Here is a 24,792-nt window from a genome sequence, read left to right on the forward strand (position 1 = left end):
TCTTAAAAATTACTCATCATCAATTTAAGAGCCGCGCTCGTGTCGGTGTAGCATTCTCCATGCTACTTTTTAGGGAAAAATAGGGCAGTGGTTTCCCTCTTGCCTTCCGCCCCGCAGTACTCTGTCTGACGCGAGTGGGATGGCGCCCAGAGTAGTCTATTACAAAGCTATACTAGGACTCCTGTCCTCTGCCTCTGAATAGTACTGACAGTTACTGCTGCCCTCTGTCAGGTTCCAGGTTACAGTCCCTGTGACATGCCCCTTCCGTCCTGCATTGCCGTACCGATGGCTCCCATCTCCGCCTCTGCAGCCGTAAAAAAAAAAAATTACTAAACTATCTTAATTACATTATGAACTATATAATTATAACTATAGTAATTATTTTGCGATAAGGCCGCCATTTACCATGTACTTAGTTAAAAGAGTCTTTTTTGTAATTATTTCTTTTTATTTTGGTGCAATAAAGTGTATTTGTATTGTATTGCATTGTACATTTATTTTCAGTTCAGACTTAAACAAACACTTCTAAAAGGTAAATTATCGAGCAACACACTGACCACAGGACAAGTGTGTAAATCCCCCAAGTTTGTAATCAGACGCATCAATCACACGGTCCTTAATGAATCGTCCGTTTGTCCAGGGGTGCGCTTCAATATAAAGCGTACAATGATAGAGTTACACTACGGGAGATCCGTGGTTAATAGGTATAGAGGCAGTAGAATCACTTCTTAATTTATAACATATCTATATAAAAAAAAACATATCTATATATTTACTCTAAAATCTAGGTGGTCAAAATATTACCTTATTGAGTATACTATTTAATCAACAAAAATGTGTGAAATGAGAGTTTCTAAGTATAATAGTTTTAACTTTAACCATATAATAATCAACAGCATACAAATTACAAACGTCAAAAAGCTATTAAATACGTCAAAATTCCGTAGGTGTTACGTTTTAGCCAAGTTTGACATCACAGGCGTCATTGGATTTGGCACGCGGAAGGACTTGATGAGCGCTTCCGCTATTGCCGTGGCAGCATTTTGGGCTGATAAATAACCAAAAATAAATAAATAAATAAAAAATAACAAGAATAGTATCAATTACGTTGTTCGACTTGTCATCGACACGAAAGAAGAAGATGGATTTGGCGACAATGGATTTCATACGAAATTAACTCAACACTCTGTTGTGTAGTTTGATTCCCAGTCCATATACATTCACATTCCGTAAAACTTGTAGCAGGAAATTACAACAAAGACAATGCTAACCTACGTTACTACTAATCTACACGTATGGGATATTCCTTCGGCAATTTTTTACCTCGTCTCCGGAAATCGGTGACGTAAAGGGTTAACTTTTTTATCGCCCCAAGGGATGCGCTCTCTCATTTGTTTTTGGAATTCCGAACGAATTAGTTTCTATCCCTGTTAAGGATGGCAGAAAAAAGAGAATAATGATTTTGTTGTCCTCATAATTCCTGATCGATCCTCGATCACACGTTTCTAGACGAAATTACATCCTGAGGTGATTTTCTTAGAATCTTGGATCGCTTTCAAATACGTTTCTAGTGAAAATATTTACATACCAAATTAAACTCTTGTCTTGAGTCAATCTTATCCAAAGTCACATCATGCCAAATGATATCTACTACTCAGCCTGTAACCACCCACTGCTAGGTATGAGCTTCATCTCTTTTACACCATCCTTTCCGGACATCGGTCTGGTGGTCTCGTGGTAAATAATATCACACTTCACAAATAATTAATACCTAAACTTAAAATAAACGGATAAGTATTATTCAATTTAGAACATAACAACCCAGTTAGGAATCACACGCGAGATCTTCTGCATAAAAAGAAAGCACACTAACATCAAAGCTAATCGTCATATTAATTATACATGAAGCACTCTCACGCACTTACTTTGAGATTTAAAATGATGAATGAACCAAAGCGATGGCTATCGCGACCGATGTCCGTTACCATCTCATCCACTTCATTGTTGGTATACCATTGTCATATTATATTTATAATAGATTCATATCGCCCCATGTGAAATATGCTGCCTATCACGTTTAAGTTATTTAAATAGGTCATATTTTAATCAGACACTCGATAAATTATACGGCTGAAGAATTGAGATTTTGTTTGTACTGGTAGTGTATCAGACGGGATGTCTCTGGTCATTTATGATCTATGGTGATATGCTTTTGTTTTAAGTAAACATTTGGCTTTAAAAACAAGTGATCATAACACTAATAGATAATTTGAGTAAAAATGAAAATGCCAAAGCAAAAAGAATAAGACAAAATACACAAAGATACAGAATATATTTATTACTACTAACTATACAATTTGTGATGCGTAAAGTAGGTAATCGAATCTTACCTGTATCTTAGACATAAGTTTGTAACGAAGATGTGTGAAGTGAAATCATGTTTATAAAATTCTTAATATCTATTGCCTCCTTTTATTCCTTATACGAACGATGAATGTGAAGGAAGCAAAAAAAGTGTATCAGGATCGAAGCAAATGGAATCCTAAAGTCTCTGCTTACTCCGATGGGAAATAGGGGTGAGTTTATGTATTTATGTACGTATATAGCAAATGTATTTGTTACTGGCAATAAATTTATTTTATACTTATTCTTCTTTAAAAATTCGTCGATATAAAAATAGAAATATATACAAGATACACTTAAACATAAAAAAAGCGTGGGACAAAAAAAATACAAATGTAAACAACTACGTACAATCAAAAAGCAAAAGTTCAGTCACTGAGCCCAGCGAATTATTTGTAAACAGTGGCGCAATTATTAAAAATAGTTGTCATAATTATAAAATTTACGTTTTTGTAGGTGTTTTTGGTCTATTACAGAAACGACATTTAACCAGGAGGTCTTAAGTGCAACCAGTTAATTTATAACTTTACAAGAAGCTGATTGAACTTTTGCAGCTTATCGTACATATTCAATTCCACCTCAATGTTGGTCAAACTTAAACAGATCAACTTTCATATAAATTACGGGCAAGCATAAAGTATAATATCAATTTGGCAGACAAGATGAATAATTACAACGAATCAGTACTCTTGACAAATGCGTTTTGAAATATGTACCGTACAAATTTGATTGGATCCGGTATACGAAGCTCTACGTGGAATTAGAAATGTAGAAAAGTCCTCATGAACATCATTTATTTAAATTTAATATTATGTATACATTGGCCCCGATTCCTGCAGACAACTCCTAATTTTACTTTAAGTTATAACTAAATAAATTTTATTTTATGTTATATCTGTCATTTTCTTACCCGCCGAAAAGGAAAGGGTCGGATGATTGACAGCTCTTAACTTTAGGAAGTATGAGTAAATAAATGAATAACCCGGACGAATCAAAAAGGTATCTCGCTGGTATGCAAACCGTTTGAAGTGTCAACATAATTCTGTCGGGTTATTGGCCAATGTAAAATTTTTAGACGGTTGGTTTAGATTTGTGCTTAAAATTGACGTGTGTTCCATAAATTTTATGCTTGTCGATTACCTGTCCCTTTCCTTTTCGGCGGATAAGAAAAAGACAGATATAACTTAAAATAAAATTAGATGGTGTTTACAGGAATTAGCACCAATATGCTGGAAACACAGATAGAGTTCTTCCTTCGCCCAGTAGTAGAATCTTATAATCCAGTTAAATAATTTATTTATTTATTTTATTTTATTTGGGGAGCTTACAGCTAAATTTACAAAGTTACATATCTTTTAACTTAATATCTAAAAGCCATTAACAAGCTTCCACAGATTGAAAGAAAACACAATCTTATGTATAAGATTATGTATATCACTTGGAACTTAAGGTTATAAACAATTGTAGGATATCTTATCTTCGACTACTTACAAGTTATTAAAGGGGTTGTTTTGAGAGAAACCCTGTCCAACTTTGTATTATTTTACAGGGTTAAACATGATGATAGCTTCAAAAAGCTTACACTGACTTTGCTATTCTAATAAAAAAATATTTGCAAAAGTTAATAAATGATAATAAAATTATAGTTGACGTTTAATGCATGTTGTGACAAATAATTCTCAATTCAATTGTCAAATATTTGTTGCATTCCATATAAAACATGTATTGATTAAGTAAATTAAAGCGTTTGCAGGATTATTAATCATGAAATTCATATACATACGTGGATAATGTACATGTACTTGTGTGAAAATATCCTACACCTATTGTTAACATATCGTGTATAATAATAGTTTGTTATACTATGAAAATAAATAAAATATAAGATTGTAAAGCCACATCCATGTAACTGATTCCACGATAATAGGTACCTATATCATTCCGGCCGAGCATGTGGGGCGTCCAAATCTAAGATCACGAGCCCGTCGTAAACACAATACCGGTACTTAAAGAGTAAACACGCGCGATTTGATTAGTACGTACTGCAGTTCGAAGGTTGGCAGGGCTAATGGCAGAGCCAAGGCGAAAGGCCAGGGAAATTGGTGTGCTGCAAAACGTTGGTAATTGATGAAGATATTAGCAGGAGTTATGGTTTAGAAATTCTTGGAATGGGTCTGAAATAGACTTGTATTGTTTTCAAATTAAAGGGATAAGGATAGACGGTGCAATCTGTTTATTCCGTTGATGTAGATTGCTTTACCATTTTTTGAGCAAAGAGGTATTAGTGCCTAATACCTCGCAACAGTTTTAGGCCACCAGAAAGCCTCTGAGATAGTTAGTTTAGCGAGAAAATGGATGAAAACTGACCATTTCATAAATCCTCAAGATTTAAGACAAAACTCAGATACCTTTCAAAATAGCCAATGGAACTATTATATTGAATTTTGCAAAGAATACTTGGAAAATGAACATTATCTACATATAATTGACAAAAATATTTATATTTCGCTTTGCTCATCATGCAAAACGTGGGTGATCCATCAATCAAAACAATCCATAACATCAAATGTTGTCCCATTGCCTTCACAACATTATCAGATGTCAAATAAAAAGTATTACATTCCCACGTGTCTTGAAAATTTGGCATTACAATACACGCTGCATCAAACCGATGCTCGTATTTAAATTATCACGACCCCGATCGGAGCCGTCAAATATCATTATCATTAAATGATGGATGGCTAATTCTTAAACTGTATCTGATAGAGTCTAAAGATGCGTGGGACAGTACTTACAATGCATCGTTTGCGCTTGCATCGATGATGCCACAGATTTAAGAGGAACTAAAGTTCATAGAAACGTCATTAGGAGCTCCTGGACGTCTAACGGTAATATAATTGATATTCCTTTCTACAAAACACATGGTACAAATCTCAATGTAAAAGAGTTCTGTTAGAACATAATCAACTATTACCTACTCTTACCGTTTGCTTTTAAATGACTTTATAGTAAAAAAGTATATATTTAAAAGTAAGTATATAGTTATTATAATCACTGAGAGCCAATTCTTATTTAATAGACTAAACACAAAGAAACAAAATCTGTACCCTGGCATAATTACTAAAACGTGGGTACTACTCCAGTAAATGTTCACAAAATTGAAGCAATGATGTGAATTACCAAAAATTTGTGAGTTCCACCGAAAATTATTAACAAAACAAAAGGTAATAAAGTACCTCACATACTGACAGGCTTTACTCTCGCCGCGCTCATAACTCGCGGATCGCTAATGCCCAAACAAACTCGGGGCAAGCAAACAAATTTACCGAAATTGTTCACCGGCCGGCGAATAAAAATTACGACCGGTTTGTGTGCCCGCGGTCTGCGCCGGAGTCGGCCCAGACGGATCATTCCCGTTTCGACACATTTCGGCTCATTGTTATGGAGCTTTAGATTCTTTATGTAAGAAATTGGATGTGTTTTCTTATTTCAAATGAATAAAAAAAATGAGATAAAGTTACCTGTAAATAATATGTCATATACCTTTTATGACACGTATCGATATTGAAATCGTTATTGGGGTCGACGGCGATGTATTTTGAAGACTAGATGTTAGGATGCTGATATAAGATAGAAATTTAAACAACGACAAATCTAGCAGCCTTAAACACGTGCAAATAAAATAAATGGCCATGGATTTAATTTTCTGCTTTGGAGAATATCATAAACACGACAATTTTCTAAACATCTACGTGTTCACACCAATCCTGGGTATGTCATTACTTCACTTCCTTCATCATCATCATTAATTTTAGAAGCACGCTCTTGTCGGTGTAGCATTCTCCGTGCTACTTTTTAGGGGAAAAATAGGGTATTAGTTTCCCTGTTGCCTTCCGCCCCACTTTACTTCCTTATCCAAAACAAATATCATCTTCAACCATTTGTACCTCCTTTAATTTGTCATAAATTATTTCGAAGAGCTTTAAAAGCGTGAACAGTTTAGATGGGAATATTCTTCCGAGACACGACCTGCCCATCTTCCCATGTTTATGCGGTCATAAAATTCAAACACGCTCACAACAGTCACAAGGCGGACAAGAGAGGTCCTTCGATCACAAGGAATAGAAAGCCTAAACATATTAAACGTCAATTTTAAAGAGCACCCATGGGTCTACAATATATTATTGAATTTATCATAAAACTAAACTTATTTAATTTTGTACATTGTTTTAAGTTTACGCGGTTATTATCATAATTAAAGCACATAATATCGGGAGTCTCATATCTCCATTTAAACGTGGTAAGAACCCGTTATTATGTGCTTTAAGTATTTAATTTTACTTAGTTAATAGGGACTAGTCGTTTTTGTTTGACTAATAGATTCTTATTTGGGATTATGAGGATAAAAAGCGTTTAGAAACTTCGGAATTTTAGAGAAGATTCGAGTAAATTCTGAACTACTTTTAATCCATAGCAATAGAAGCCGTCATGTAAGAATATAGTTCAGATTTTTTAACAAATACCTTCCCACTCATTCTTTTTAGGGTACTCAGTTTAAACCAAACAAATCGATTAAAACCTAATGATTATCGAATTAAAATTATGTTAGTCAGCTCCAAATCGCGAATTAATTAAGCACTAAACTCCCATCATTTCGTGAACATTTCCGTTAGTAAATTGCTATTAAAAACAGACATACCTACACTATAATAAAACTTGAGATTCCGAATAATTATAGACTGCAGTACTAATAGCCACTCTAGGAGAGGAAACTAAGCAATAAAGAGACTTTAAGATGGATTTTAAAGTAAGAAACGTAATGAACAGATGGATGGTTAATTCTGTTCATAGAATCTTTTAGCGATAGTGAGAATTCAAGTCTTTCACTAACTTTCAAAAGATACCATGCGAACAACGAAGTTTTTCAATCAATTCACTATTATTGTCCAAGTTTATTCCCCGTTTGACAACTTAATGGCAATTTCAGTGTCGATGGTGGTTAATTAGATAGTAAATTTGCCTCAAGCTAGTCAAATATTTAATTCTGACGTCTGCCGTGTACCACCCACGATTATAAAACAGTTTTTGCAATAGGCACGCTTACAACGTATTATTATAAACCATTTTTCATTGGTATAGCAGAAGCAAGCCTGACGGGAACTTTTAATAAAAATAAAGCTTAATAAAAAATGTTTTTTGAAACGTTCCCTATTTCAATTCATATTATACCTACCCGCTTTTGAACTCGGATTTAAAATATTTATTTCATTATTTTATTTTATTTTATAGCAGCTTACATTCATGATGCTTCACAGTCGATGTCGACTACAGCGACAGCAGCTGGTGGATTAATTGACGATTGCCATTCAAGAGCTTGGTAAGTCTGCTCTCTGGTGTGCTCTGTGATGGCTCGTATAGCCAATTTTATGTGAAAACGTGCGCCCACATTTTGGACACGTCAGCACACCCCCTACGTAATTATAAGTGATTGCCGCAGCTTACATTACTCTTATATCAAAGTAATTCGTGTCTATTTACCTAAATACTTTTTGTTTGATTGTGATCATTTCACTCTGCGTTATTTTAAGAACCATTATGGCATATCTTACGCATGCCGAAGCGCATATACGTATTCAAAAAAATCTATTCAAGAAAACTCGTCATAAAAAATGTTCCTATGCTTATTCATTTTAAACATTTTTTAAGGCGTCTATAATATAGTGACAGCCGACATACACACGTGTAAAACGAAATGCAGTCGACAGATTGTCCGTCCGTCTGTCGTCTTGTCCCGTCCGCTACCGATGTCGTCAGAAGATAACGTCGCGTTGATATGATGGGTTAATTCGATAGTCGAGCTTACCACTTCGAATGATTTAGTTAGATCCTATCAATAAAATAAATACGGTCAGTGTGGTAACAAGAAATAATTAAATGATATACTTTGTTAAAAAAAATTACACATTTAATATTTTTATTTATTTGACATTCAATGAAATGTGTTGTATTTAGAAATGTCATCATCTCCCTAGCATTGTCCCGTTTTTCACAGGGTCCGCTTACCTAACCTGAAGATTTGACAGATCTGTCTGACCTTCCAACCCGTGAAGAGAAAACCAGCCCAATACAGGTTAGGTCACATACCTCCAAAAATACATTTCTCGGGAATCACGACGTACTGAGAAATGTACAATTGTATTAATTATATACACCTCTTACTATTACAATTTGCAATCAACTTTTTACACTTTTAATTAGCTAGATATACGTTTTGCAACACATTCTTTCCTACCCATTTTCCTTACTTCACCAAGTGAAAATCAAAACATAAAATATACTCTATCAGCGTTTATCACTGAGTTACAAGTACAAATCTTTATTGGTAACATAAGTTACATGTCAATGGTACAGACGATGGTCAGTACATTAATTAGTTGTATACATTATTATAACAAAGAAATTCATTACTTTAATATAATATGTTCTTAAACACATAAATAACCATTATCTTATGAGCTTTACGTCACTACGTCACCAGTTACGTCACTAGTTGCACTTTATCATCCATGTGCATATCAATCATGTCTAGACAAATCAATGAGTCGCGTTCCATCTGTAATTCTGTATATTCGCCGCGAATTGAGCCATTTCTATTAAGCTGTCTCACCGGTTGTATACTCTTGAGTCTTGATACTTGGTGATGTATACGAACTGACACTCCTGAGCTTGTAAATCTAAAGAGCATTTTGTCTAATGAGCAATTTTAATTGAATATCTTGGTTGCGTCGTTTTGGTAACCGGTAACCGGAGTGGCAACTAACCTAGTCCATAAAGACAAGTATACTTGACTAACGAAGTTACTTAAAAGACAACAGCTTCATGCTAAAATCTACCACTACAGTTCAGTTTATGTGCAGCAAGCAAGAGAAACGTGTCACATGAAATTCAATAGTCTCTGCTTACCCCGGTGGGAAATAAGAGTCACTTTATGTATCTCAAAATAAAAGAAGCGAAGTGGATCTTCCTATCATTTTGTAGTTCTGTAGAAATTATGGCTACCAGAAAAAGTAAATCCTTTTTTCGGAACAATTTCTGAGAAAGCATTTGAGTTTTGGAGTCAGAGTATCTTATACTCGCAAAAACATCTAGCTTTTCATCAACGACATAGTCTCGTGGCAAAATTGTGAAGTCTTAATAGCCACAGATCTCCATAAAAACCGAACGGTATAGTACACCTAATAAATTCATGTTCAATATACCTCTAATCTTGCGCATCCACGTACTAACACACGGGCTTTCAGTTTTACCACAGCAATACCGTTAACTAAATAGTGTTATTAATCACAATCTTGCGCGATGAGATTCGCCCAAGTATTTTAGACGATGGTTATTAAGCCCATGCTTTGAATGGCGGCAGTGAATTATTGTTGATGAGCTTGCCAGCGTAATGGAATTTTAAGAGGTTACTCTTCATTAATATAGTCTATGAGATCAGCAGAACTGTCGCTCGAAACAAAAAGAAAGCAACTTTCAATTAAACTTCGGGAAGTAATAGATTTTGTTTACATTTGCTTTAGTTTGAGTGCCTTTAATAGTTGTGGCTGGTAGAACTCACTTAACTTACATCATTATTTCTTACAGACATTTTAAATCTGTAGCTTTAGCACAAATATTAAGTTCATTGATTGCCTAAGAGAGTTCTTACAGCAGTATTTCTATGGTCTACAAAGCAAATAAAAAAATAACTTTATTAATCACCAACAAAGCTGTTCTAATTGAAAATCAATTTAATTCTGGCTAGTCAACGTGTAAACACAAAAAATTGCCGCACGCTGCAGGACATCCTAAATGAAGGCTCCAGTGATTTAAAAATATCATAAATAAAATAATTTTAATTTGAAAACCAAATTAAGACAATCATTATTAATATTCCCAATGTGATACATTAACAAAGAAAAAGAAAAAACATTCCGGTTACAATGACAATGCAAATTGCAATGTTTAATAAGTACCTAATAAATTACTTGGGAAAGAAAGTAATTTGGCGGAACATCGATATAAAGTATCGATAAAAATTGCAAATGCAATTATTTGCTGCCCCCCATTGAGTCTCGACGGACTTAAGTTTGTTATTATATGCATTTTATCGCGGTATGTTGAGGAGTAAGTATCGGTTGCGTGTAGTTTACAAGCAATATCTTTGTTCTGCAACGAGTACTTAGCTTCAAATGTGGATTGAATTTTATTTCATATAAAATCTCGTGCCCTGGCTCTCTTGTCTAGCCGGGCACCCTCAGACCTGTTGTCTTAAATTTTTTAACGGGCCGAGAGCCCTCAGTGCCAAGTAGTTAATACCGATATAATTAAATAAGTCACATCAACAAATCAAAATAGATCCACTTGTCCCATTGTTACGGCTCTGTGTACAAATCGTCGATAATGCTTCCAGCCACTACAAACATACCAAATGCGTATGGCATAACTACTTAGGCTTACCAGTGTCAAACATATATTATTATTATAAACAATCCTAAAACAAGGAATAATTTGTACAGGCAGGAGTATTTAGCGATCAAACCTACCTACTCTGCAATGAGTATTGCCTGAAGCAGCAGTGCTCTCTAACATCACGACTCGAACAGCAACAAAAATAAGCACCTTTTATTATAACAATGAATATAGATAAAATTCAATTTCTCGTACAAATGACGCTGATCCAATACCTTTGAATCTTTCGGTAGGTTACGTTATATTTTACTTTAGGTTACGTTAATTTCTAAGCAAAGCGACAGTTTTAATCGCAATCTTTTTAATTTTATATCTAATCTAAATTCAAGATTCAATCTCGGAAGCAATATTATTTGTTCAATAAATAAAAAATGCAAGTCACTTTCATTAAACGTGATTCGCCAGCTCAATATAGTCGCCCAATTTCACAGAACAAGAAAAGGAAAGTTGAAATTATAGACATATTTTGTGGATGGAAAAGATACTCTATAATCATCGGCCGCTGACTTGACTAAGATTTGTGAGCAAAAAATCGACAAAGCAAACAAAAAACAGAACCGCAGACCAGAAATAAATGGCCATTGATATCGTGAGTACGTGCCTTTTAAACATGACAATGTTACAAAGAGATAATTGAAAACAGATCATTAGTTTCTCGGAAACAACAACCGCGAAATGCAAGCGATTGAATTTCGTAGAAGTTTAAGAGTTTGATCAATCGATTATGATCCTTGGGGGAAAACAATAGAACAACCTGTGCTACCGAATAACCATAGATCAAGGCTAGTAAAACTGCCTAGTCACTGTAGCGTTAAGATATTGCAGTGACGCACGATTAACATGAATTGTTAGGTAGACAGAGAATATTAGGCACCAATGTATGAAAACTTTCAAAGAACGAAAAGTTACTACATTTTAAGAACCGTATTGTACTACGGAAGAAGACGTAGATTGAAATTAAAGACTGAATGACGAAGTGTCTTCTGTTTATTGAGATGATCTCGGCAACCATTGACGTAAGCTATCTTTCAGATTGTCAGCCAGACTTATTTTAGACGGCCTTCACTACTTGCCCGGTCACTGCTTTACCAATTCACAAATGTACTGTTAACGTATCTCATCAAAACTTATCAGACTGTGAATTCGCAATCAATCTTTCAACGGACGCTTGTAAAGAAGTCAATGAGCATGACCTAGAAGAAACGTAATTTCGAATTAAAAGGTGAATACTATCATTCTACATGGATCATTTTTATTCCCACAATCGGATAGGTATACTAAGATTATAATACTGTCTTTTAGCGAAGATGTTGCATACTTAGTAATCAAAGCCGCAAAAACAGATAACTTAGATATTAATTTGGATAAGTTATGTACAATTAAATGCAAGTATTAACCGTTGCTGAATTTATGCATACTTAAGCTTCAATCAACTAAGAATAAAATTAGAAAAGTACTGGTAAGGCAAATAATGAGAAACCAACGTAAACAGGTTAGCAACGCAGCGCTTATAATAATACCTTGTTAAATGCTATGTGAACCTTTGGTCAACTTTTACCTCTTATTGTCTGAATACGTGTAGCTCTACTTTCTCCAACAGGATTTGCAAATACGTGTATGCTTATCCTTTTTCCCACAGGCCTCAAACTCCGTTACACACGTAGAAGTAATCATTTCGGCTCGTATACAGATAAAAGCTCACCATGCATGGTAGTAGAATCCCTTGTAATTATAACGAGTCGCTTCTAATAAGCAGGGAACCGTGTATTTGCTCAAGAAACGTGTACACTTGAACTGTTATTAAATACTTGCTGTACATTCAGGAGTAGTGGAATCGATTAGCGAGCCGCAAACTCGCTGCCCACCGGAAAAGCGTACACTTCAATTTCACAACATTCGCTTTAGTAGGACTATCATTGTTGTTTGTATGAGACTGCTTAGCCTATGTGTACTTTTTTTCACAGATACATCCGAGGATGACAAAGTATGGAGGACATTGTGACGAAACAGCGGGCGTCACTCCTCTCAGGTGAGTAGTACCTTATAAAACGCAAAATGAAACATCGAAATTGTATACAGGGTGTTAGTATCATCGCAGCGAATACTGAGGCGATGATTCAGTTCATGATTCAAAGTTAATATCATGTTCTGTTTTGGCCATTTTTTAAATTAATTTCAGTTTCATACTTTTGCGGCGAAAAATTCCACTTGATATCAACTTAGAATCATCTGAATCATCCCTCAAAGTTTTCGTTACGATGTCACTCACACGATATGTATGTTTGTACATATACACACAAGATTTTTTTAGATTAAACAATTAATACAAATCTGCTAAGAAGTACACACAGCTATTGACGATTGACTTGACGGACGTCCAAATGATGCAATGAACGAAGTCCCAAATCCCAAAGGAGGAAACAGCAATAGTAACTATCTTTGATTCGCCAATCAGAGACTTTCTTCCTATATCCTACTTATACCTAAACCACATGGCCACCCGATATGAAACCGACGTCTGGACAAGTGAGTTTACTCCACCGTACAGCAGTAATAACGGTAGCATAAATTAATTCGCGACCGAGAACGGTAGCTGTCGCGACTGTCCTTTCTACTATCGTGTACTTTAACATACTGCAACATGACGACCGTTTGGCTACTTGTTTCTGAACGCGAAATTACTAATGCAGAGATGTAATTGGCGATAATATGGCCCTCTCTTTCTCCTATAATAAAAAACTATCTTCTATCGCGTCGGTTGTGAGGGTAATACCAACCTCATCAACCATAGTGTCAGGGTTACTATTGAGCCGCCAAAGGCATGGCTCATGTAACGACTACTTACTTACATCAGTAAGTAGTAACCGAGACCAACGGTTTAACGTGCCTTCCGAAGCACGGATCTTCTTACTTTCGGAGAATTGGGTGATCAGCCTGTACTGTAATGTCCTAACCAAACTAGGGACTACAAAGTATTTTTGAGATATGTCCCCCGTACCGGGTATCGAACACAGGACCTCCGGATCGTGAGCCCAACGCTCAACCACTAGACCACCAAGGTCGTTATAATAAAGAAATATATAAAAATATGATAGTTATAAAAAACTACAAATAAATGATCATTATTAATCCTGAAGATACTTTTTTAAATATAAATGTGATAGAAACGGACAAAAATGATTTTTAAGAAACAAAAAAGGCAATATAACGGTAGACAGAAACCCATAACCCATAGCATCACGCCTGTATCTCCACATGGGTAGGAAGAGGTATATAGTATATACAACCTCTAGCAAGGTATCTTTAAGTCCCGTGTAATACGAGTAGGGGACGAACCTATTGCCATTAACCGGGCATTCATCCTGAAACACACGAATCTTGTGCACAAGAGAAGACGATAGATATAAGCAGGCAAATTGCAGAAGACTAGTGGAGTAGAGCATCATAATCGCTCCATTTATTTATAGCAAGCCCAGCGCTACCAATATCATTATCACTACATAGTATAAAACAAAGTCGCTTTTTCTGTCCCTATATCCCTATGTACGCTTAAATCTTTAAAACCACGCAACGGATTTTGATGGGGTTTTTGTTAAAAGATAGAGTGTTTCAAGAGGAAGGTTTATATGTATAATAACATCCATTAAATAGTGGAGAAATACTGTTATTTTTGAGGTTTTTAATGTGATATTGTAAATAATTTAATTTTTTCCTCAGCATTGCACCCGAGCAAAGCCGGGACGGGTCGCAAGTTGCCTTAAAAATACCAACCTGATAAGATTGGCGCTAGAAAGTAGGTAATTGGACTGGATAGATAAGAAAAAGTTGACGCCAAGGAGAATGTTCCCACTAATGGAATTCAATTAAAAACCTTTGCAACATACACTAACGCGGCCGGGAAAGCTAAACGCCGTCATATGAAACCGCACATAATTATGATTTTTTATAAGCACGTTACAAGCTGTTGCTTTTATAACTTTATGTTATTTTATATTTTTATTATGTTACGTAAGGTTGTGAGTATAGATCTCAGCTTACACGATATTATGTCTAAACTTTAAACAGGACGAAAGCCACATTTACGAAACACGAAACCATATAGATGCACCTTGCATTAATTGACGATTCAAAGTGTAACTATGTTACCAACTGAATAAAGATATTTTTGAATTTGAATTTGAATAATGTTTTTTTCTATATATCTCACTAGTAAGCCCAAGCCGCTTAGACAAGAGAAGTTTTAGCAGCAGGGGACGTATACCGAATGATATTAATCTGTTACCCGTCTTACCGTTCCCATGCAGATATATTCTTTTACTTTTACAATCTGGTGGCATGGGAGTGCAATAGTCAAAGGATGTAAGTTCATCGCTGTCCTTTTGTTTCTTTACGTATAGTCTTACTACGTATCTGTGCTATGCTTAGTAAAATAACACTTGTAATCTTTGAATTACCTGAGCAAACAGTCAGGTTCTCAAGTCGCTGACACCGCGTTCCTATCAGGAACGCATAAAGATGGTAATCTACGCCCCAGGAAATTACTGATATTACGCACACATTTTCAGGTTAGCCACCACTGGACTTGGCAATTTTCTTCTATAATGTGTTTTTAATATATATTTTAGCGCTTACTTTAACATTATAAAACTATTAAACGGCTTGTTTAAAACGCGTCATCGCAAATTATTTACGTCTTTTAGCTTGCAAAATAAGTGTCCCTTTAGCAATCGCTTAGGGTACGACATTTATTATACCTTTCATTTTATTTTATTTTTTATAATAAAACTATTTTATTCTATCATTCACCAACATTACCAACGTATAATTTTAAAATCATTAAGAACCTTTATGACTGATTTATAAGTATTGATGCAGAGTTAATTCCACGAAGATGAAGCTCCTTCATACGTCCGCCTTTCTTCAGTTAAAGATCATCTGTCATACGTAATTGAACATTAAAGTGTTATAAAAATAATATTTTAAAGAACCATAATTGATTATCTTCGTTTTTTATCACCTCCAAAAGGTGACCGTGGACTTTTTTGTCTCCAAAAAGTCGAAAGCGTAACCCGGTGTCAGCCGCTTCCCGCGGGATTCCTCCTCGTCCCAGCCACTCGACCGTTCCTGTATTTTAATTGATCTCAATGCTTGAGACGAATCAACCCGTTACGGAAATGATTTTTTACACGCTGACTCACCTCCGTGAATAGGTATCGCGCGTCATTCATAGCTTTGAATTACAAAATTCGAACTCGAAAAGTAAAGATTTGTCCAAAATATTTTACGAAAAACAAATGAAACAGTAATATAAGAACAAATACCAAATTTACTTATACATATACATTTATTATCTTCATTGATTAAGTGTTTTTTCCTTTCGTTAGAAATGAACCACCTTCGTTATTAAACGTTCGCCTAGATATGCCTCCTCAGCCATAAACACTTTGAGACACGATCTAGAGAATTATCAAGTGTTGTACAAGAATTCCTGTGGCTGACTTATCTTTGATAATTATTACATCGAATAATTTCATTTAATTTAAGACTCATTTCATTATTTTATTACCCAGGTCGGTTGAGCGTTGGGCTCACGATCCAGAGGTCCCGGGTTCGAATCCTGGTGGGGACATATCACAAAAATCACTTTGTGATCCCTAGTTTGATTAGGACATTACAGGCTGATCACCTGATTGTCCAAAAATTAAGATGATCCGTACTTCGGAAGGCACGTTAAGCCGTTGGTCCCGGTTACTACTTACTGATGTAAGTAGTCGTTACATGAGCCACGTCAGAGGCCTTTGGCAGCTCAATAATAACCTTGACATCAGGGTTGATGAGGTTGGTAATTCATCTCACAACCCACACGATGGAAGATTACCTAGGTTGCTTTTCTGTCACTAATAGACACCAAAAGATATACACAAATATTATAAATAATTTTTATTTCAGACGAATTAAGATGGTTTATAACGTTAAAAATTAACAATTTCATCTTGATTATTCAATTTTTGTAATTCTTTCCCTAGTCGTTTAGCCGAACTAAAATTACTTATTTCAAATGGTTACTCTGTGAATAAATAAGGATCAGACTAGATTAGCTATTCTCAAGGTTTACGACCGCAAAAAGTTAATTTTGTTTCCGAAAATGAAAATATCTTAGGTATAGATTCCTTGAGACGGACTTCCTGAAACACTTCTTAGAAATGTATCTTGTAATGATCGGCAACTTTTTAAATTGATTGTCCATTCCTTTGACCGCCGCGCGCAAAAAGACAAAGGGGTAAGAAATAAAACGTTTTACATTGCTCGATAAATTGACGGCAAGGCCGTAACAAAGTAAGGACGAAGGATTCATCGAATAATTGTACGGCCATAGCACCCTTTATTTTTATCGAAGCGGTGTGAAGTAGCTAAAGGCATTTTAATGTGACAACCGAACACATAACCGCACTTAATTTTGCCCTAATGTGTTTGCTCGCACATAAGAATTCTGGCTTTTAGTTTGCCCTGTTTTTTTAGTTTCTTGGAGCAAGAACTTGGTCAACAGGAGACACTTTAGCAGTTTCAATAAGACTGATATTCCTTGGTCTTTCTTCAAATATTTTGTGAGATAAGGGAACTGAAACGTCATCGAAATTGTGATCACCTATGGTTCTAAACATTATCTTATTATACAAATATAATTAATCATACAAAACTGACACTGCAAAAAGGATATCAAAACTGGTTTTGTGATGTTCGAAGCATTTCCTATACTTCATCTTGTACTAAGAATTGAATGCCTCAGTCCAGACTCAGGGAATATCTGTGAACAGAATCGCCGATGAGCCTGATAAGGAGTGTTTGTTTAAATATGCAGAATGCAAACTTTGTAGCAACCTTCCGACAGGATGCTGAATAATTTTACACGCTCTTAATGCTTGCGTGTCGATTTATTCCAATCGTTTTGGTGCCGTGACAAGAATAGGTGCTTAATTAACGACGTCGAATGGTGATCTTGACTTTTTCTTAAATTAATTACCGTTTCCTTAAAAAAGGTACGGTAATCGTCGAAAAAAATATTGGGCGGTTAAAGCTCATTGACTGTTGATAGTATGATTATATTTAAATTTTGAACGAAGAGTGTTCTTATATACGTGCATAAATGGAACAATGATTAAAAACATGTGTCTTTATTTCAAGCCGGACGAAAGGATCAATATGACTGATTTGTCAGAGGTCAGAGGTATCAGAGGAAGAGGAAATTCCGCTTACACTATAGATGAACATGTTCACCAATTCAACTTTACCAACACCATTAGTGATTGTAATTTGTAGTATTAGTAGCTTTGACCAGTAAAATAAAAGAATAACGAACTTGTGTGTATATGTGTATGCATTAAAATAGATAGATAGTGCTTAAAGATAGGCATATTTATTATCACAGCTTAATCGAAACATTTTATAGCTTCCGTAAATTGCCTACTTTTTGCCGGCAGCCGAGGAAGAACAGTTAAACAATTAAAGTCTAACAGTTACCAATAAGCCATCCATTGTGCCGTAGGCAATAAAATCCATAGATACGTCTACCCAGATAATGAACTAGGATGTTCCCAGCCCGCAGTGCTTTGTCAAGTGTTACCAACACGCAGAACATAATTTCGCACCATCGGCGACTGCGGTATTTTTCCAAAGACAATACAAGCCACCGATCCAATGGAATATTCAGAGTGCCTGAAGAATTCTCATTCTCGCACCCGCTAATGAATAGCTATTCTTTGAGCATTTTAACTATGGCCCACGGAATGGCATTCGAGTGTACAGGTTTCTTAAAAGGTCCCTCGATATGCGACGGGCCCTTTCCGCTTCGCTTAATTTATGGACACACATTTTTAGTTTATTTGTATTAATTATCGGACGGATTAAAGCTTAACGTTTCGCGCGTCGTTTGACTCCGGAATGTCAGTCGCTTGGAACGATTCGATAGCGATATCGTATCGAATGCAGATGATAACTCACGGTGTCAAATGTTCCAAAATTGAATTTTATTGTTCCGTAATAGAAAACAATCATAAAGGCAATAAATTCAATATTAGACACGGTTGTCCGTCCACCTCCATTATTTTGACGTGATGAATACGTTTTTTTAGGTCTAGTGCTTGTTGCTAATTTATATTCAAAATATGTAGAGCCACTATTATGGTGAGTGTTTTGGATTAGTTTTTTTATTTTACTTCTTAAATAGATTCCGAGGCGAGGCGTCGCTGTCACCTCCGTGTCCAGAATATATTAATATTAATTAGGTTTTTGTGTACATGTAATTATTTGAGGCGTCAATGTGTTCACGCGGATGGGGACGGTGTGAGGACGTGTTGAGGAGACCTGTGACATTAAAATCTACTGGTAACTTGTCAAAAAATATTTTTAACCCTTTGCTCCGAGCGGTCGTCATACAAAGCCTCCTTGAATACAATAAAAAACGTTACAACTACGAATCCTTTTAAATATTTACATAAAGTAGCAGCACTAAAGTGCCCGAACTACTGCTTCTAATATTGCTTTGTTCAAATCCAGTTCAATTCCAATAATTATTGAACACCTAAGCAACCATTGAGATAATAGAAGCAAGAAAATAAAATAAATAAAATCAAAGGATATCTACAGGGTCGGAAAATTCCACTTGATATTAACTCAGAAGCATGGTCTGAATCATCCTTCTCAGTAGTAAAGAAGATGATAAGCAGTGACCCCTACCTGCAACAAAATTGTATGTAAAATGGATGAAGAAAGACCTCTTCATGAATCATGCACTAAAATGAGTAATAAATAATTCTTTTTGGCATTTTCATATTTAAACCAGCTCCCAGATAAGAAGCTCGTGAAGTTCAACAAACCATTATACGAAATATTTAAATGATCACGCCACAATGAGCCGTAAACCCTGGCCCGAGCTAACACAATGTAATCGCATCGGCGAATACAGGAACATGATTTATTAAAGGCATTCCCAATCGAAATTCGTCTTTTATAACTGTACCCAATAATCACTACTCAACAATCTTTGAATGTTAAAAACTTCATTGCTCGTTAAAATTGTTATACTTCAACATCGATTTTAAGTTTGAAAACTTCGAAGTTTGTTCGAGATGAAATTATGATTGAGTAAGTCGTTTCTCTTGAAGTTGTTATCTCAATTATTTTTTTGATTCTCGAAATATATATATTTTTTAAATCGTTACGTCGGGTCTGTTTACTATTTACTTCAGTAAATACACCAATTATCTCGGCCTTTTAGTAAGCAAGTAAAATCTTTTATTCTTCTACAAAAAAATACTTACATGAAATTAGTGAGCATTACAATAGGAACCATAAGGAAATAAGTATAAAAGCTGGAGCCGAAAAGCATACCCTGTACGGTCACGAGCATTAATATGTATACACTTTGGTACCATGTCACATTAACTTTTTTGACAAATTGAACTGTAAGTCTCACTAAATGTCAAATATGTTAGTGCGACAGAATCCTAAAGTGGGTACATTATATTGCTCATGACTGTACAGTCCAGGTCATTGTTGGAAACATTAAAATATTAATTGACAAATACTCTTTCTAAGTGGTAACATAAGTTTTTTTGTATGGCAATACTGCCCTACCGGAGCGTCACGACGCATGCATACTTGTAACAAATTTTATAAAACTATAAAAAACCCAATAAATAGTGACTTTCAAAAAAGGAATTTTCACCACCGCCAGCACCACGCCACGACAGGAGACACTCCACTTACAGTGCGGCATGGGTCAGTCATATCCTGATTAAAGTTACCTTTAGCCTCTTCAGTGGTTTAAGTTTATCGATTTTACCTACGTCTTTATTGATATCTTTATTTTATTACTGCTGTAAACTGTAAAGACTGTGTAAGCAAACATATCTTGGAACTACACGGCTTATGGCGATTTATAGCCGTAACATCTTTCAGCGGTATACAATGCAGTTAAGATCCGTCAACTACTTGCTTAACCTTTAGAACATATCCTTCCATTGCTATTTAGAGTTCCGCGGAAAATTCTTGCATGGACTTCGAGAAATAACACAAATGTGTGACTAGTCTGGTAAAGATGAAAGTCTGTTCTTACTGTTGGTATACACTTTGAGCCCTTGTCTGCAAGGGTATAATATATAATAATATATCATTTTATTACACACACATTCACAACACTTATACTAAGGTGGGTTTAATTTTGGAAGTCGGTAAAAAGAAAAGAAAATCTGCAATTTATAAATCTTTAGACAAGTAGGTGTCTCAAAGTACCTCAAACTATCCAATATCTCACCAATGTGTCGAGGAGTCAATCTCACTATATCGTGATGATACTAGAATCAAGTTCAAAAGACCACAGCGGAGTAGTGGCAAGGGATCTACCAAACCAGGAGCCCCGAGTCCGATTCGATTCCATAATCGAGTATACTCTTTTCAGACTGGATTTATTCACCGCTAGGAGTCTAATAAGCCATTGGTAAATTATCATAGGCACTTAAATTCCAAAGTATTCATTAATAAAAGCAGAGATTCAAACTTAATATCCCAGTTCGTATTACCAACTTGAGCAGCCTGCTTAACATAAACGCTGACGTTCAAAGGCAACAAATAACCCTATTCACGTTGAATATAATTTATAAACAATCGGCCACAGTATATCAATATGCAGAACATGCTTGTCTCTCTTTATATGCAAGAAACACCTCATTAAATGTTTGTCGTACAATTTTCCTATCTGCATTTAACAGGCTGTACAATAGGGTAAAAAATATACAAAGGTAGCCGCGAGGGTCTAAATGTACACGGACGAAAGAAGAGATAAGATTATGCTCCTTTAAGGACTCGGCAGGTCCAATATTTATATCGCTTTAATGTTTCAATATGGACTATTAACGTACAATGTACTTAATGTAAGGAAGTCGTATGAGAATACGATATTATTTGTGGGTAGTTTATGTGGTAAGTGTGGATGGGGTCTTTACTTAGCAATAGGAGTAGGCTAGATTTTAGGTTAGTATTCCGCATGGGGTAGGCAGTACCACAAGTAACAAACTTGAGGCAATTTTGACAGCCCATTACCTGTAATAGCCCAACGTGTTAAAGACACACCTGGATATTTATTTACTTAAAAGATTGATTAAAACACTAAAAACAAAACAACAAACAAACAACCAAAAACATTGATAAAAACAAAAAAAAAACATTAATTAACCAACATTAAACATTGATTATTAATTATTTAAGTACATAATTGTCGAAACGCTTACTGTATTTAGTCGCTCCCAATTCAGCGTAGCAATCATAGCAAATAAACTTGTCCTAACAAACGTCAAATTATTCAAATCCCAAAATAGTATAATGAAAAGCCAAGTCATTTGTCGAGGTAACTTAGCTTTTCGGTCCCGTGGAACGGATAGGCGCGTCCCGTCCCGTAATTCGCTAACTAAGTACTAATACACCCGGCTAGACAATGGTAAAGGTTGTTAATTGTGTCCGAGAAGTCCCGTGCCGGGATTATGGTCCCAACCTTCGTTAACTCGGGATTTGCCTCCACGCCCTAATACTCTACGGCGACGATATGGATTTCATTGAGAATTAAAAGTACGTCAAACGGTGTTTGATTGGGAAATATTTACGCTAAAGGCAGACAGTTTCATACAGTACAATACAATGCAAGTATTAGTAATAATAATGTACTTTTACAGAAAATCTTATTGGACTAATAAAAAATTGTGCTTACTGAAATATAAGTACTATTTATTATCTAATATTTTCGATGACCAAGAAAAATGGATGGTAAGTAGGTACGAGAAGTACAAGATACAAATAATAGTATTACAACTATACGTATAATTTATTCTTAGTACTTCGCGTACAATTAGCAAGTGTCATAGAAAAAATGCGATTAAGTACAACTGATAATTACACTTACAATTATGACTAATAACGTCATAAAAGAGATGTAAAAATGTCTAATTCTAAAGATCTTCACGAGTCGTCTCTCTATTCTCTACTACTCGCTGTTCATTCGTCTTTTATATCAACACTGTGTGACAATTTATTACCTGCAAAATTCTTGAATCTATCCTGTTGTCTACCCTAGGTCTTAAACTATCTCTTTACCAAAATTACATCTAAATCGGTTTAGCAGTTTAAGCGTGAAAAGGTAACAGACAAGAGTTATACTTTCGCTTTTATAATATTGCATAGGAGTTTATATCATGGCCTTAATTGTAATCCTAATGTTCTGTTTTTAAGTATCAAAATATTTTTAAAGACATGTTCATGAACCTTACAAACTATCCAACTTTGAGGGGCTCTTTAAATGTTTCTCACTACGTTTCTTAGTTCTCACAGTAAACAGACAAGTAGTAAATACTGAAAATAAAAAAGTGGACAGCAAGAAATTTATTAAAAGTGCCTTCTTGTAAACTTGACTTGCCTCGCTTGCCTCGAGGCCCTAGCCGTCACATTGGACAAATAACTGGAGCCCCATAAAAGGGAAACAACTAAACGATTCCATTTTGTATAACTGTCAACTGACACTTATCTAATCAGAAAATCATGCGCAAGCGGCTTATACGTTCGAAAATTAAGCTTACCGTTCGGCATTAAATTGGCTGTATCGAGACAAATTACGGGTGCGACCTCTGTGTTAATATGCACATTTCTTTTAGGGTACCGTAAGAGGTTTATATTGGATTTCGAAAGGCGAATTTAGCCTTGAAATGAAGAGACGCACGATGAATTGCAATAAATACTTACAAATTTCTAATTCGTCATTGTAAAATAAATCAATATTTCTTAATAATTGATTGATCTTTACGAGATAAGCACAATAATAAATATCTTAAGACAGGTAACATGGTGATTCTTTCACGCATTTTAATTCAAGAACGACTTCACAAGCGGGTTTACTGAAATTATACGTATAGGTAGAACTAGGGGTCTAAAATCCTAAAACGGCCATTTTTTTGCAATTCATCTAAGAAATCAATATGGCTATTTGACATTTGTTTCAATTGCGCACTTACTTTTATAAGCGCAAATGTCAAATTGCAATATTGCTTTTTCAGATGAATTGCTTCGATGTCACCTTTTAACCTCCTACTTCTTTAATACTAAAAACAAAACAGAACCATCACCATTCATACCTTATAAACATTTACAAACTACTCTTGCGGAGTCACCTTTAAAACAGACTTGAATTAATGATCACCAAGAACGGATAAAGGACAACAAAAACGAATCGTTATCTATTCCAGTGCCGTTGTTCCTCTCTAATTGGCTAATTGGCATACGAGTAGATAGATCAACCAACGCAATCTCTTCCTCGTACGAGATAGGATAGCCACTGTCCTCTGATGAAATGCACCCTGATCGCTATCACAACGCCCATTGAAATGCGCTTCTTACAGCGTAATTGTAATTTATTGAGGCGTTTTATGAGTTGAAACGGCTAAGGTTACAGCATTGAATACGAAGGGTGGGAATAATTTAAGTTGTAAAAGTTTCTAATTGGAGAAGCAACTGAAAGTGTCATAAAGAAACATGATCAGTTAGATCTGAATTCAAATTAGTTATGCTCAGATGTTATTAGCGATGATATAATGATGAAAGATTAATTAGGAGAGGTCATATAATACTTCCAATACGCATTATGATTCTGCTAGCAGTTTGCGTATAAATAAGCAGCTTTTATTTAAAAAATGCCTTCAAATTGGGTATAAGTACTTAGTACTCCTTAAAAACGGTTCAGTGCGATCTATTCTGTACCGGCGTAAGTATATGAAATGATTGATGAATGAGAAGGAAGCAAGGAAAGTGTGTCATAATCGAAGCAAATGGAATCCCATAGTCTCT

At 35.4% G+C, this 24,792-nt stretch overlaps 1 protein-coding gene across 4 annotated transcripts in view; it reads left to right on the forward strand.

Annotated features, from left to right (window-relative positions):
* Positions 1 to 24,792, forward strand: part of LOC126371179 (uncharacterized) — a 729,644-nt gene that overhangs the window by 525,450 nt on the left and 179,402 nt on the right. For all 4 annotated transcript variants that reach the window (XM_050016416.1, XM_050016417.1, XM_050016418.1 and 1 more), the window contains one exon: positions 12,876 to 12,940. The gene's annotated coding sequence lies outside the window, so the exon portion shown is untranslated. The remainder of the gene's footprint in view (positions 1 to 12,875; positions 12,941 to 24,792) is intronic.

Source organism: Pectinophora gossypiella, chromosome 12 (assembly GCF_024362695.1).
Source record: "Pectinophora gossypiella chromosome 12, ilPecGoss1.1, whole genome shotgun sequence".
Classification (NCBI taxonomy): Eukaryota; Metazoa; Arthropoda; class Insecta; order Lepidoptera; family Gelechiidae; genus Pectinophora; species Pectinophora gossypiella.